Below are 13,138 nucleotides of genomic sequence, written 5' to 3'. Positions count from 1 at the left end.
TCAATACATTTTTTTTTTTTTTTTTTTTTTTGGTGACGGAGTCTCGCTCTGTCGCCCAGGGTGGAGTGCAGTGGCGCGATCTTGGCTCACTGCAAGCTCTGCCTCCCGGGTTCACACCATTCTCCTGCCTCAGCCTCCCGAGTAGCTGGAACATCAGGTGCCCGCCACGACGCCTGGCTAATTTTTTGTATTTTTAGTAGAGACGGGGTTTCACTGTGTTAGCCAGGATGGTCTCGATCTCCTGACCTCGTGATCCGCCCGCCTCGGCCTCCCAAAGTGCTGGGATTACAGGCATGAGCCACCACGCCTGGCCCAAAGTCAATACATTTTAAAAAAAAACCTCTCCAGTGGCTAAGCCCAGCATTGTTATATGATTAATAAATAAAATATTGACATCGAGGGTTGACAAACCTAGTACTTTTTCCTGAAATTTTCGGCGCTGTCTGTGAGTATATTTGCACTGTTATGTGCCAGCAACTGTGCACATAACAACTGGTATGATCAATAAGACATAGTCCTCGCCAGGGCCAGGTGCAGTAACTCATGCCTGTAATCCCAGCACTTTGGGAGGCTGAGGCAGGCAGATCACCTGAGGTCGGGAGTTCGAGACCGGCCTGGCCAACATGGAGAAACCTCGTCTCTACTAAAAATACAAAATTAGCCAGGTGTGGTGGTGCATGCCTGTAATCCCAGCTACTCGGGAGGCTGAGGCAGGAGAATTGCTTGAACCCGGAGGTGGAGGTTGTGGTGAGCTGAGATTGTGCCACTGCACTCCAGCATGGGCAACAAGAGTGAAACTCTATCTCAAAAAATAAATGAATAAATAAATAAAATAAAATAAAATAAAAAAGACCTCCTTGCCTTGAAAGCCTGCTTATAGGAAAGCAAAATAGACATATAACAGATAAAGGCAAGGAAGTGTTAGTCGTCACTCTCGTTTTCATGTTATAAGTAAATAACAAAGGTAGGGTATGAGCCAGCAAGTCAGGAGTAGAACAGAGAGCAAAAGCATGGCCTCTAATCTTCCCCCATCTAAATCATGCACATAATTAATTGGGTGTCATTGCCAAGAACCCCTGTCTTCCTGACTCCAGTCCTAGCTCACTTTGGCTGGCTTCCAGCCTGGAGTTGGCAGCTGGGTTTTTGAGCCTGGTGTGTGGTAACCGCGCTGTTAGAGCTCTTTTGTTCACAGTAAGGATATACCCTGCAAACAGCAGCTCATTCTGTAGACAGTCATCAATATTTTCACTAAAATGATAAAATGATAGCCAGTGAATTGCTGAAACATTTAAGCAGTAGAAAGAATTCCCTTGGGGAATCCATTTTAATGCAGAATGCACAAGACTGAGAGGCATTTGGAAAGATACAAAAAATTAATCATAATAACATTATTTTTCATCATCATAATAAATGGACCAGGGAGGAAACAAAATGGCTCAGTTCAATGTTTTCTGAAGTAACTTTGGCTTCTTAGTTTTATAAGGTTTTTTGTTTTTTTTTTTTTTGAGATGGAGTTTCACTCTGTCACCCAGGCTGGAGTGCAGTGGCACAATATTGGCTCACCACAACCTCCGCCTCCCGAGTTCAAGCGATTCTCCTGCCTCAGCCTCCCAAGTAGCTGGGACTACAGGTGCCCGCCACCACGCCCAGCTAATTTTTTGTATTTTTGGTAGAGACGGGGTTTCGCTATGTTGGCCAGGCTGGTCTTGAACTCTCGAGCTCAGGCAATCCACCCGCCTCGGCCTCCCAAAGTGCTGAGATTACAGGTGTGAGTCACCACGCCTGGCAGTTTTATAAGGTTTTGATTTCTAAAGAGTCTATATTACACATGCCTTAAAGAGCTGCAATTGGGAGGCTGAGGGAGAAGAATGGCGTGAACCCGGGAGGCAGAGCTTGCAGTGAGCCGAGATCGCACCACTGCACTCCAGCCTGGGCGACAGAGGGAGACTCTGTCTCAAAAAACAAAAAACAAAAAACAGCAACAAAAAAAGAGCTGCAATTATGTTACATTGCGTGAAAGGTGGTAATTTTTCTTTAGAGCTTCATTGGGCCGGGGGCGGTGGCTCACGCCTGTAATCCCAGCACTTTGGGGGGCCAAGGCAGGTGGATCACCTGAGGTCACAGGTTCAAAATCAGCCCGGCCAACATGGCGAAATCCCGTCTCTACTAAAAATACAAAATTAGCTGGGCATGGTGGTGCATGCCTGTAATCCCAGCTACTTCATGGGCTAAGGCAGGAGAATCGCTTGGACCTAGGAGGCAGAGGTTGCAGTGAGCCGAGATCACGCCACTTCACTCCAGCCTGGGTGACAGAGTAAGACTCCATCTCAAAAAAGGGGCGGGAGAAAAAAGCATTAATATGTTTCTTAATGAAAAAGAAAAGCCGGCCAAGAGTGGTGGCTCACGCCTGTAACCCCAGCACTTTGGGAGGCAGAGGTAGGCGGATCACCTAAGGTCAGGAGTTCGAGACCAGCCTGACCAACATGGTGAAACCCACCTCTACTAAAAATACAAAATTTGCCAGGCATGGTGGCGCATGCCTGTAATCCCAGCTACTCGGGAGGCTGAGGCACGAGAATCACTTGAACCTGGGAGGCGAATGTTGCAGTGAGCCAAGATTGCGCCATTGCACTCCAGCCTGGGCGACAGAGTGAGGCTTCTTCTCAAAAAGAAAAAAAAGGAAAAAAGAAAAGCCGGGCATGGTGGCTCACGCCTGTAATTCCAACACTTTGGGAGGAAGAGGCGGGCGGATCATCTCAGGTCAAGAGTTCGAGACCAGCCTGGCCAACACGGTGAAACCCTGTCTCTACTAAAAATACAAAAATTAGCCAGGCATGGTGGCAGGTGCCTGTAATCCAAGCTACTCGGGAGGCTGTGGCAGGAGAATCACTTAAACCCAGGAGGTGGAGGTTGCAGTGAGCTGAGATCGTGCCACTGCGCTCACTCCAGCCTGGGCGACAGAGTGAGACTCCATCTCAAAAAACAAACAAAGAAAAGAAATAAAAAAGAAAAAGATTTTTTCTTTTCTTTTCTTTTTTTTTTCTTTGAGGCAGGGTCTGGCTCCCTCACCCACCCTGAAAAAGAAAAAGATTTGAGAAATTAAAAAATGATAACAGCCTTTCCCAAAACTAAACTGCCTTTGTAAAACTAATGAAAGGCCACAGGTTAGGAGGATGGAAGGGGTTAAAATTTGACTAAGATGCAGATGTATTACAAATCTTTATTCTGGAAATCACAAGATTTGCGACTTCTCCAATTACTCCTGTAATTAACATCACTGTTGTAGAACCTAAGACTAGACTTTTGAGATGGCTTTTGAATTTTTTTTTTCTTTCTTTTGGAGACAAGGTCTCCCCTCTGTTGCCTGGGCTGTAGCGCAGTGGTGTGATCAGAGCTCACTGTAGCCACAACCTCTCAGGCTCAAGCAATCCTGCCACCTCAGCCTCCCAGGTAGCTTAAACCACCGGGACATGCCATCAGGTCTGGCTGATTTTTGTATTTTTGTAGGGACAGAGTTTTGTCACATTGCCCAGGCTGGCCTCAAACTTCTGGGCACAAGCAATCCACCTGCTAGGGCCTCCCAAAGTGCTGGGATTACAGGTGTGAGCCACCATGCCTGGCCCTTATTTATTTATTTATTATTTATTTTTGAGACAGAGTCTTGCTCTATCACTCAGGCTGGAGCGCAGCAGTGAAATCTTGGCTCACTGCAACCTCTGCCTCCCAGGTTCCTGCAATTTTCCTACCTCAGCCTTCCAAGTAACTAGGATTACAGGCGTAAGCCACCACGGCTGGCTAATTTTTTATTTTTATTTTTTAGAGATGGGGTCTTGCTATGTTGCCCAACTGGTCTCACATTCCTGGTCTCCAGCAATCCTCCCTTGTCAGCCTCCCAAAGCATTAGGATTACAGGCATGAGCTACCACACCAGGCCGTCCTATAGTGTCAAATTCCCATTTCATAAAGGAAGAAATGGGTCAAGGAAGACCTTTTGACCTTACCATGTGAACCTTTCTTGCTCCAGACATTTGGATCTTATGATGGATTCAAGAAGTTGGAAAGCAATATACCCAAAAAACTGCAGCCAATTTAAAATTGGTTTAAAGGCTCATATTTGAGGCACTTAAATTGCTTCGGAAATCAGCAATTCCTTGGTCTTCTCCATATAGAATTAATCTTTATCTTTGTTTTGTTTCTTTTCTTTTCTTTTCTTTTTTTTTTTTGAGACAGAGTTTCGCTCTTGTTGCCCAGGCTGGAATGCAATGGTGCCATCTCGGCTCACTGCAACCTCCACCTCCTGGATTCAAGCAATTCTCCTGCCTCAGCCTCCTGAGTAGCTGGGATTACAGGCATGTGCCACCACGCCCTGCTAATTTTGTATTTTTAGTAGAGGCAGGGTTTCTCCATGTTGGCCAGGCTGGTCTCGAACTGCTGACCTCAGGTGATCTGCCCACCTCGGCCTCCCAAAGTGCTGGGATTACAGGTGTGAGCCACCGCGCCCAGCCTTTAGGATTGATCTTTATCTAAAAGAACAATCAATAGCAAACACTAACAATTTTATCACTTACATGAAGCCTAGGTAGTGCATACTATAATTTGGGAAACTGCCACATGGACTCAAGCCAAGGGAGTAAAAGGCATGGAAAGTTCCTTTGAGTAGCAGGGCCACCAATGAGGTGCATAAAACACATAAAATTGATAGTGTTTGAGTCTGGTAAAAGATTCTCACAGTAGATCAGTTGTGGAATATCTGAGGAGAATAGTCAAAATATTTTCATGAATTGGCCAAGAGATAAGTATATGTGATTACTCTTTTATCCAACTCATAATGAATATTTCTGGGAGAAGAATCAGTGCAAAACGAAGCTGATAATAGCTGAAACTGCCAAGGTAAGCTGTGCTATTACCCAAACATTGCTGGAAGAATCAACACTTTGTAACAAAATATAGACTTGCAAAATTGGACTCATGAAATAATGTGGCCACAGAAGGAAACTCACAATGGTAGAAGCTATAGTTGGTGGTTGGTGGAAAAAAATCACTGTATTGGCTGGGTGCGATGGCTCACGCCTGTAATCCCAGCACTTTGGGAGGCCGAGGCAGGTGGATCACAAGGTCGGGAGTTTGAGACCAGCCTCCCAACGTGGTGAAACTCTGTCTCTACTAAAAATACAACAATTAGCTGGGTGTGGTGGCGGGCACCTGTAATCCCAGCTGCTTGGGAGGCTGAGGCAGGAGAATTGTTTGAACCTGGAAGGTGGAGGTTGAGGTGAGCTGAGATCTTGCCATTGCACTCCAGCCTAGGTGACAGGGCGAGACTCCGTCTCAAAAAAAAAAAAAAGATTCTCATAGTAGAGCAATTGTGGAATATCTGAGAATAATCAAAATATTTTCATGAATTGGCCAAGAGATAAATATAAGTGATTATTCTTTTTTTTTTTTTGAGATGGAGTTTCACTCTTGTTGCCCAGGCTGGAGTGCAATGGCACGATCTTGGCTCACTGCAACCTCCACCTCCCAGGTTCAAGTGATTCTCCTGCCTCAGCCTCCCTAGTAGCTGGGATTATAGGCATGTGCCACCATGCCCGGCTAATTTTGTATTTTTAGTAGAGACGGTGTTTCTCCATGTTGGTCAGGCTGGTCTCGAACTCCCGACCTCAGGTGATCCACCTGCCTCGGCCTCCCAAAGTGCTGGGATTATAGGCGTGAGCCACTGCGCCCAGCCTATAAGTGATTATTCTTTTATCCAACTCATAATTAATATTCCTGGGAGAAGAATCAGTGCAAAACGAAGCTGATAATAGCAAAACTGCCAAGGTAAGCTGTGCTATTACCTAAACATTGTTGGAAGAATCAATACTTTGTAACAAAATATAGACTTGCAAAATTGGACTCATGAAATAATGGTCACAAAAGCCAACTCATCATGGTAGAAGCTATAGTTGGTGGTTGGTTTTAAAAAATCCCTGTATTGGCTGGGCACGGTGGCTCATGCCTGTAATCCCAGCACTTTGGGAGGTGGATGTGGGAGGATCGCTTGAGCTCAGGAGTTTGAGACCAGCCTGGGCAACATGGAGAAGCTCCCCTCCACCAAAAATGGTGGCATGCACCTGTGGTCTCAGCTACTTGGGAGGCTGAGGTGGGAGGATTGCTTGAGCCTGGGAGGTGGAGGCTGCAGTGAGCTGAGATTGCATCACTTGCACTTCAGCCTGGGTGACAAAGTGAGATCTCATCTCAAAAAAAAAAAAATCACTCTATGATCCTGGGCAACATAGTGAGACTACATCTCTACACACACACACACACACACACACACACACACACACACACACACACAAACACACACACCCCAAATTAGCCAGGCATGGTGATGTCCACCCATAGTCTCAGCAACCGAACAAGATCTTGTCTTGGCCAGGCCCAGTGGCTCACTCCTGTAATCCCAACACTTTGGGAGGCTGAAGCAGCAGATCACCTGAGGTCAGGAGCTTGAGACCAGCTGGGCCAACATGACAAAACCCCGTTTCTACTAAAAATACAAAAATTAGCTGGGCATAATAGTGCACACCTGTAATCCTAGCTACTTGGGACGCTGAGGAAGGAGAATCACTTGAACCCAGGAGATGAAGGCTGCAGTGACCCAAGATCACACCGTTGCACTTTAGCATGGGGGACAGAGCAAGACTCTGTGTCAAAATAAATAAATACATACATACATACATACATAAACCAGTAGCAGCAAAATTTTCACCAAAGATTAATGTTCACAATGTCACAGGCTGGGTGCAGTGGGTCATGCCTGTGATCCCAACACTTTAGGAGGCCGAGGCTGGAGGATAACTTAAGGTCAGGAGTTCAAGACCAGCCTGGCCAACATGGCGAAACCCTGTCTCTAATAAAAATACAAAAATTAGCTGGGCGTAATAGCAGACACCTGTAATCCCAGCTATTTGGGTGGCTGAGGCAGGAGAATCGCTTGAACCCAGGAGGTGGAGGCTGCAGTGGGCCAAGATTACACCACTGCACTCCAGCCTGGATCACAGAGTGAGTCTCTGTGTCCAAAAAAAAGCGACTTGTCACTTGTAAAGGGTAGGATTCAAGCCCATGTCTGGCTTCTATGTCTAGAGTTTTTTGCATCAATACTGCTAATTTTTTTTTTTTTTAATTAAAGAGACACAGCCTCCCTTTGTCACCCAGGCTGGAGTGCAGAGGTGCAATCATGGTTCATTGCAGCCTGGACCTCCCAGACTCAAGAGATCCACCCCTCTAAGCCTCTGGAGTAGCTAGTGCTACTGGCTGGTGCCACCACATTCTGCCATATATCTGACATGGATATATATATATATATGTGTGTGTATACATATATATGTGTATATATATATGTGTATACATATATATGTGTATATATATATGTGTATACATATATATGTGTATATATATATGTGTATACATATATATGTGTATATATATATGTGTATACATATATATGTGTATATATATATGTGTATACACATATATATGTGTATATATATATGTGTATACACATATATATGTGTATATATATATGTGTATACACATATATATGTGTATATATATATGTGTATACACATATATATGTGTATATATATATGTGTATACACATATATATGTGTATATATATATGTGTATACATATATATGTGTATATATATATGTGTATACATATATATGTGTATATATATATGTGTATACATATATATGTGTGTATATATGTGTATACATATATATGTGTGTATATATGTGTATACATATATATGTGTGTATATATGTGTATACATATATATGTGTGTATATATGTGTATACATATATATGTGTGTATATATGTGTATACATATATATGTGTGTATATATGTGTATACATATATATGTGTGTATATATGTGTATACATATATATGTGTATACATATATATGTGTGTATATATGTGTATACATATATATGTGTATACATATATATGTGTATACATATATATGTGTATACATATATATGTGTATACATATATATATATATTTTTTTGAGCTAGAATCACTTTTTTGTTGCCCAGGCTGGACTGCTACCATTTTTCTTTCTTTCTTTTTTTTTTAAATCAGGCAGCCTCCTGAGCCAGAGTAGGCTCAGACTCCCTACTAATGTTTTTCAAAAAATGATTGCATAAGGTGAGATCCTGTGGTCCTGATTTCAGACAAATGAGGTAACGTATTTCATTATTTAATCAAGTACAATAATGAATGTTAAATATTTTATACAATTCAAAACATATGGAGCTCTTCTGGAAGTAATCAGTTAAGACCTAAATTGATCTCGTTAACCATATGTTTGAAAAGTTATGACTGGGAGCCATGGCTCATGCCTGTAACCCCAACACTTTGGGAGGCTGAGGTGGGAGGGTCTCTTGAGCCTAAGAGTTCAAGTTCAGCCTGGGCAACATGACGAGACCCCATCTATACAAAAAATAAGAAACAATTAGTCAGGCATAATGGCATGGTGGCACACACCTGTGATCCTAGCTACCAGGGAGGTGGAGGTGGGAGGAGCCTTTGAGCTCAGGAGGTCAGGGTTGCAGTGAGCTGTGATCATGCACTCCAGCCTCGGCGACAGAGCAAGACCCCACCTCAAAAAAAAAAAGAAAAAGAAAAAGAAAAGTTAACATTTCACAGAGTGTTGGGAGAAAGGAATGTGGGAATGCATTACCTATATTCTAATTATCTATATTCTACTTCAGTATCCCAATCAGAACAGTGTGATTATGGAGTAATCTAAAATACATTGCATTATCAAAGAGTTTCTAAGCAAGGCTGTGTAAAATGGCATCTGTAGGAATTCCTTCTTCTCTTGGATGAGTATAGGTTTCTCTGCCAGTCTTCTTATTTATTCATTTTGAGATGGAGTCTGGCTTTGTCACCCAGGCTGGACTTCAGTGGCACGATCTCGGCTCACTGCAACCTCTGTCTTCTGGGTTCAAGCGATTCTCCTGACTCAGCCTCCTGAGTAGCTGGGACTACAGGCGTGTGCCACCATGCCCGGTTAATGTTTTATATTTTTAGTAGAGACAGGATTTCACCATGCTAGCCAGGATGGTCTCAATCTCCTGACCTCGTGATCCGCCCTCCTTGACCTCCCAAAGTGTTGGGATTACAGGAGTGAGCCACTGCGCCCAGCCTCTCTGCCGGTCTTCTGATGCTACTGGCTTGTTCCATATCTTTTAGAGCAAGCTCGTCCAACCCATGGCCCGGGGGCTACATGTGGCCCAGGACAGCTTTGAATGCAGCCCAACACAAATTCGTAAACTTTCTTAAAACTTTATAAAATTTTTTTGCGATTTTTAAAAAGGTCATCAGCTATCTTTAGTGTTAGTGGATTTTACGTGTGGCCCAAGACAATTCTTCTTCTTCCAATGTGACCCAGGGGAGCCAAAAGAACCCCTATTCTAGACATTTCTCAGTCTCTGGCCATTGATGGCATCCTTTGAATATGTATAATTCTTCTGTCATTTCAAAAGGATTTAGGGAAGGAGCATGGATTAAGTCTATTAACTGGAACTATAAACACTAGGCAAATAGCTTGACTAAATGGTGGTTATAGAAAAATAAAGATCTGGCTGGGTGTGGTGGCTTACGCCTGTAGTCCCAGCACTTTGGGAAGCCGAGGTGGGTGGATCACCTGAGGTCAGGAGTTCGAGACCAGCCTGGCCAACATGCTGAAACCCCATCTCTACTAAAAATAAAAAATTAGCCAGGCATGGTGGTAGGCGCCTGTAATCCCAGCTACTCAGGAGGCTGAGGCAGGAGAGTCGCTTGAACCTGGGAGGTGGAGGTTGCGGTGAGCCGAGATAACGCCATTGCAATCCAGCCTGGGCAACAAGAGCTAAACTCTGTCTCAAAAACAACAACAAAAACTCCATTTCAAAAAAAAGAAAAATAAAGAACTCTTATGAAAAAATTCATCACTGAAGTATGACTAACAGAGGAAATTCACCCAAACTACGTAGCAAATGTAAGACAGCAGTTTAATGGGTAATGGCACATAACCAGAAGGAATTTTAATTCTTTAAGAAATCTGGGATTAAAATGAGTACTATCAAAAAACTATTGCCTCCTGAGCCTAGCATAAAGCAGGCACTTAATTATTTAACTGAATGGATGACATTGTCAGAAATTTTCTGGGATTGAATCCAAGCTAAATATCAAATGTGGTAGAGAACAATCCGATTTATAAAACCAGAAATTCTGCCTAAAGCTAGAGCTCATCTAATCCAAACACATTTTTAGTAGGCCCATTTTGAACCAGCGTGCAACTCGAGCTATTTCTCTATGTCTTGTTGTAAGAGAACTTCGACATCTCCCGAAAGGTGGTTCTTTTTAGTCGGTTTTTTGTTTTGTTTTGTTGTTGTTTTTGCGAGAGTCTAGCTGTCACCCAAGTAGGAGAGCAGTGGTGCAGTCTTGGCTCACAGCAACCTCCACCTCCCAGACTTAAGTTATTCTAGTTCCTCCGCCTCCCGAGTAGCTGGAATTACAGGCGCGCGACCACACCCGGCTAATTTTTGTATTTTTAGTAGAAACGGGGTTTCGCCATGATGCCCAGGCTGGTCTCAAACTCCTGACCTCAGATGATCTGCCCGCCTCGGGGTCCCAAAGTACTGGGATTACTGGCATGAGCCACTGCACCAGGCCTCTTTTTACTTTTCAATATCTCACTTGATTTAAGTAAAAGCTGCTGATATAATTTTATATTGGACACTAACCAGAGGGTAACTTTGATACTGGTAAGGTAACAGTGTAAGTTAGGTGAGTTGCAAGGTTTTTTGTTTTGTTTTGTTTTGTTTTTTGAGACAGAGTCTCGCTCTGTTGCCATGCTGGAGTGCAGTGGCGCGATCTCAGCTCACTGTAACCTCCACCTCCCAGGTTCAAGCAATTCTCCTGCCTCAGCCTCCCAAGTAGCTGGGACTACAGGCGTGCGCCACCATGCCTGGCTAATTGTTGTATTTTTAGTAGAGACGGGGTTTCACCATGTTGGCCAGGATGGTCTTCATCTCTTGACCTCGTGATCCGCCCGCCTCGGCCTCCCAAAGTGTTGGGATTACAGGCGTGAGCCACCATGCCCCGCAAGTTGCAAAGTTTCGTCAGAGAACTTCAAGTGGCAAATGCTGATTAACTTTCTGGAGACCATCAAAGGAGAGGAAAAAAAATTTTTTTTTTCTGATACGGTTCATTTTTTAGAAAACAAACTACAACTCTGGCAGGGAGAGTCAGCTTTCAAAAAAGTTCCTTCAAACTTTAATTTGCCTACTTGTTAACGTGGGGATGTTGCTAGAGGCAGATTTGATAGGGTAGGTCTGGGATTGTCCTGGGAGTGTGCAATTCTGAGTTCTGGCAAGTGCTACTGGCTTGTCGACCATACTTTGCGTAGCAAGGGTATAAACTCTCATCCAGCTTAGGTGACTTAATAGTTTTCAACTAATGATTTTGATCCAAGTGTGATTGCTATTTTGCAACGAAAGAAAGTTTCTAGAAAACATCAGTACTGGTAATTTCCCCCGTTTTCAAATGGGGAAAAAAATACAACTCTGAATTGTAGCTCCAGGATCCATAGTCGGTTTTTTTTTTTTTGAGACGGAGTTTTGCTCTCGTCCAGGTTGGAGTGCAATGGTGCGATCTCGGCTCACGGCAACCTCCGCCTCCCGGGTTCAAGCGATTCTCCTTGTCTCAGCCTCCCGAATAGCTGGGATTACAGGCATGCGCCACCACACCCGGCTAATTTTGTATTTTTAGTAGACACAGGGTTTCACCATGTTGGCCAGGCTGGTCTCGAACTCTGATCTTAGGTGATCCGCCCGCCTCGGCCTCCCAAAGTGCTGGGATTACAGGCGTGAGCCACCGCGCCCAGCCCACGTGGGTTATTTCTAAGGCGGCTTTGGTGGACCACAGTACACGCCTATGACCCCAGGGCAGCTCTCCAAGGTGCGGGCGCCGGGGTCGGCTGAGAAGGGCAGCGGGGACACGGGGGATGCCCGGCAGCCCTCGGCCGCGGACGTCAGCCCTTTCCAGGAACGCGCGGGCCCGCACCCCCCGCGCGCGGCTGCCGATTGGCTGGGACGGCGCCGGGCGTGACGTCAGGGCCCGCCCCACCGCCCTCCGGCCCCGCCCCGCAGGGTGGCCTGGCAGTTTGGTCTGGAGCAGCTGAAACCGGTTTGAGCGTGGCTGCTTCCTGCAGCTCGACGCCGCGGCAGGCCGCCTGGGGGAGCGCTGGCGAGGCACGGACGGCGGGCGCCCGGTACCTCTGCCCGCGGTCCTCGCTCTCGGGCGGGGCGGCGGCGACGCGGACCTGCGGACTAGCGAACCCGGAGGTGAGGCAGCGAGCCGGGTGCGGGGGCCGGGCGGCCACTCACGTGGCGGGCTGAGCTGTCAGGGCGGCCCGGGACGCGGCGGGGCTGGGGGCGTCGGGGCCGAGGCGCGGGCGGGGTCCTCGGGCCGGGCCGGCCACTGCCCGCAGGGGAACGGCGGCCGGGCGTTCGCTGCGCTAAATCGGTGGCTGGGACGCACTCTTCGACTTTTATTGTTCACTGCCGCGCTTCTGCTGGGCTGCCTGGGGCTTAGTTCCCTTCTAAAAAAATACGTGGAGCATTTGAGGAGTAGCAGGGTGCGTGGAGCATAGGACCACCGCAAATATGCAAGTACTGAGTCGGGGAACAAAGACATCAAAAATGCAGATGAGGTCCTCTGGGGACATCCCCTGCCCCACAGCGGCCCCCGGCTCACCGCCGCTCTCTGTCCCTAAGTTACTCATCGTGTTTTGACAACTGCTTATTTTCTGAAATTGCCCGGACATGTAGTCTAGGGCATGCTTGTATAATTCAGTTATTCCAAGAAACTAAAGTGCCTTTCCTAGGAAAAGGTTCCAGGAATAGTCATGAGTGCCCTCGATACAATTTTTTAGGTCTGCTGCCCCTTCTCTCCAAAGCTCTACTTTTCCCAAAGCTCTTCAGACTGCCTTGCTGAGGTAGGAGAGAGAGCCTCAATCACTTAGGTGTCCTCATCAGCCGTCTCCCCAGACTCCACTGGCTGGCTGGAAAAGAAATCGGGCATGAATTGTAGAGGATTCTT

General features: G+C 45.7%; 1 protein-coding gene across 3 annotated transcripts in view; it reads left to right on the top strand.

The window, feature by feature from the left end:
- The first annotated feature begins 12,191 nt into the window (after nucleotides 1–12,191).
- The window catches only part of GPCPD1 (glycerophosphocholine phosphodiesterase 1), a 66,310-nt gene continuing 65,363 nt past the window's right edge, over nucleotides 12,192–13,138 (top strand). For all 3 annotated transcript variants that reach the window (XM_055372534.2, XM_019017344.4, XM_019017345.4), the window contains exon 1: nucleotides 12,192–12,381. The gene's annotated coding sequence lies outside the window, so the exon portion shown is untranslated. The remainder of the gene's footprint in view (nucleotides 12,382–13,138) is intronic.

This window comes from Gorilla gorilla, chromosome 21 (genome assembly GCF_029281585.2).
Source record: "Gorilla gorilla gorilla isolate KB3781 chromosome 21, NHGRI_mGorGor1-v2.1_pri, whole genome shotgun sequence".
In the NCBI taxonomy this organism is placed as follows: Eukaryota; Metazoa; Chordata; class Mammalia; order Primates; family Hominidae; genus Gorilla; species Gorilla gorilla.
Note: the sequence above shows the minus strand (reverse complement) of the source record. Positions and strands in the feature narration are given on the sequence as shown.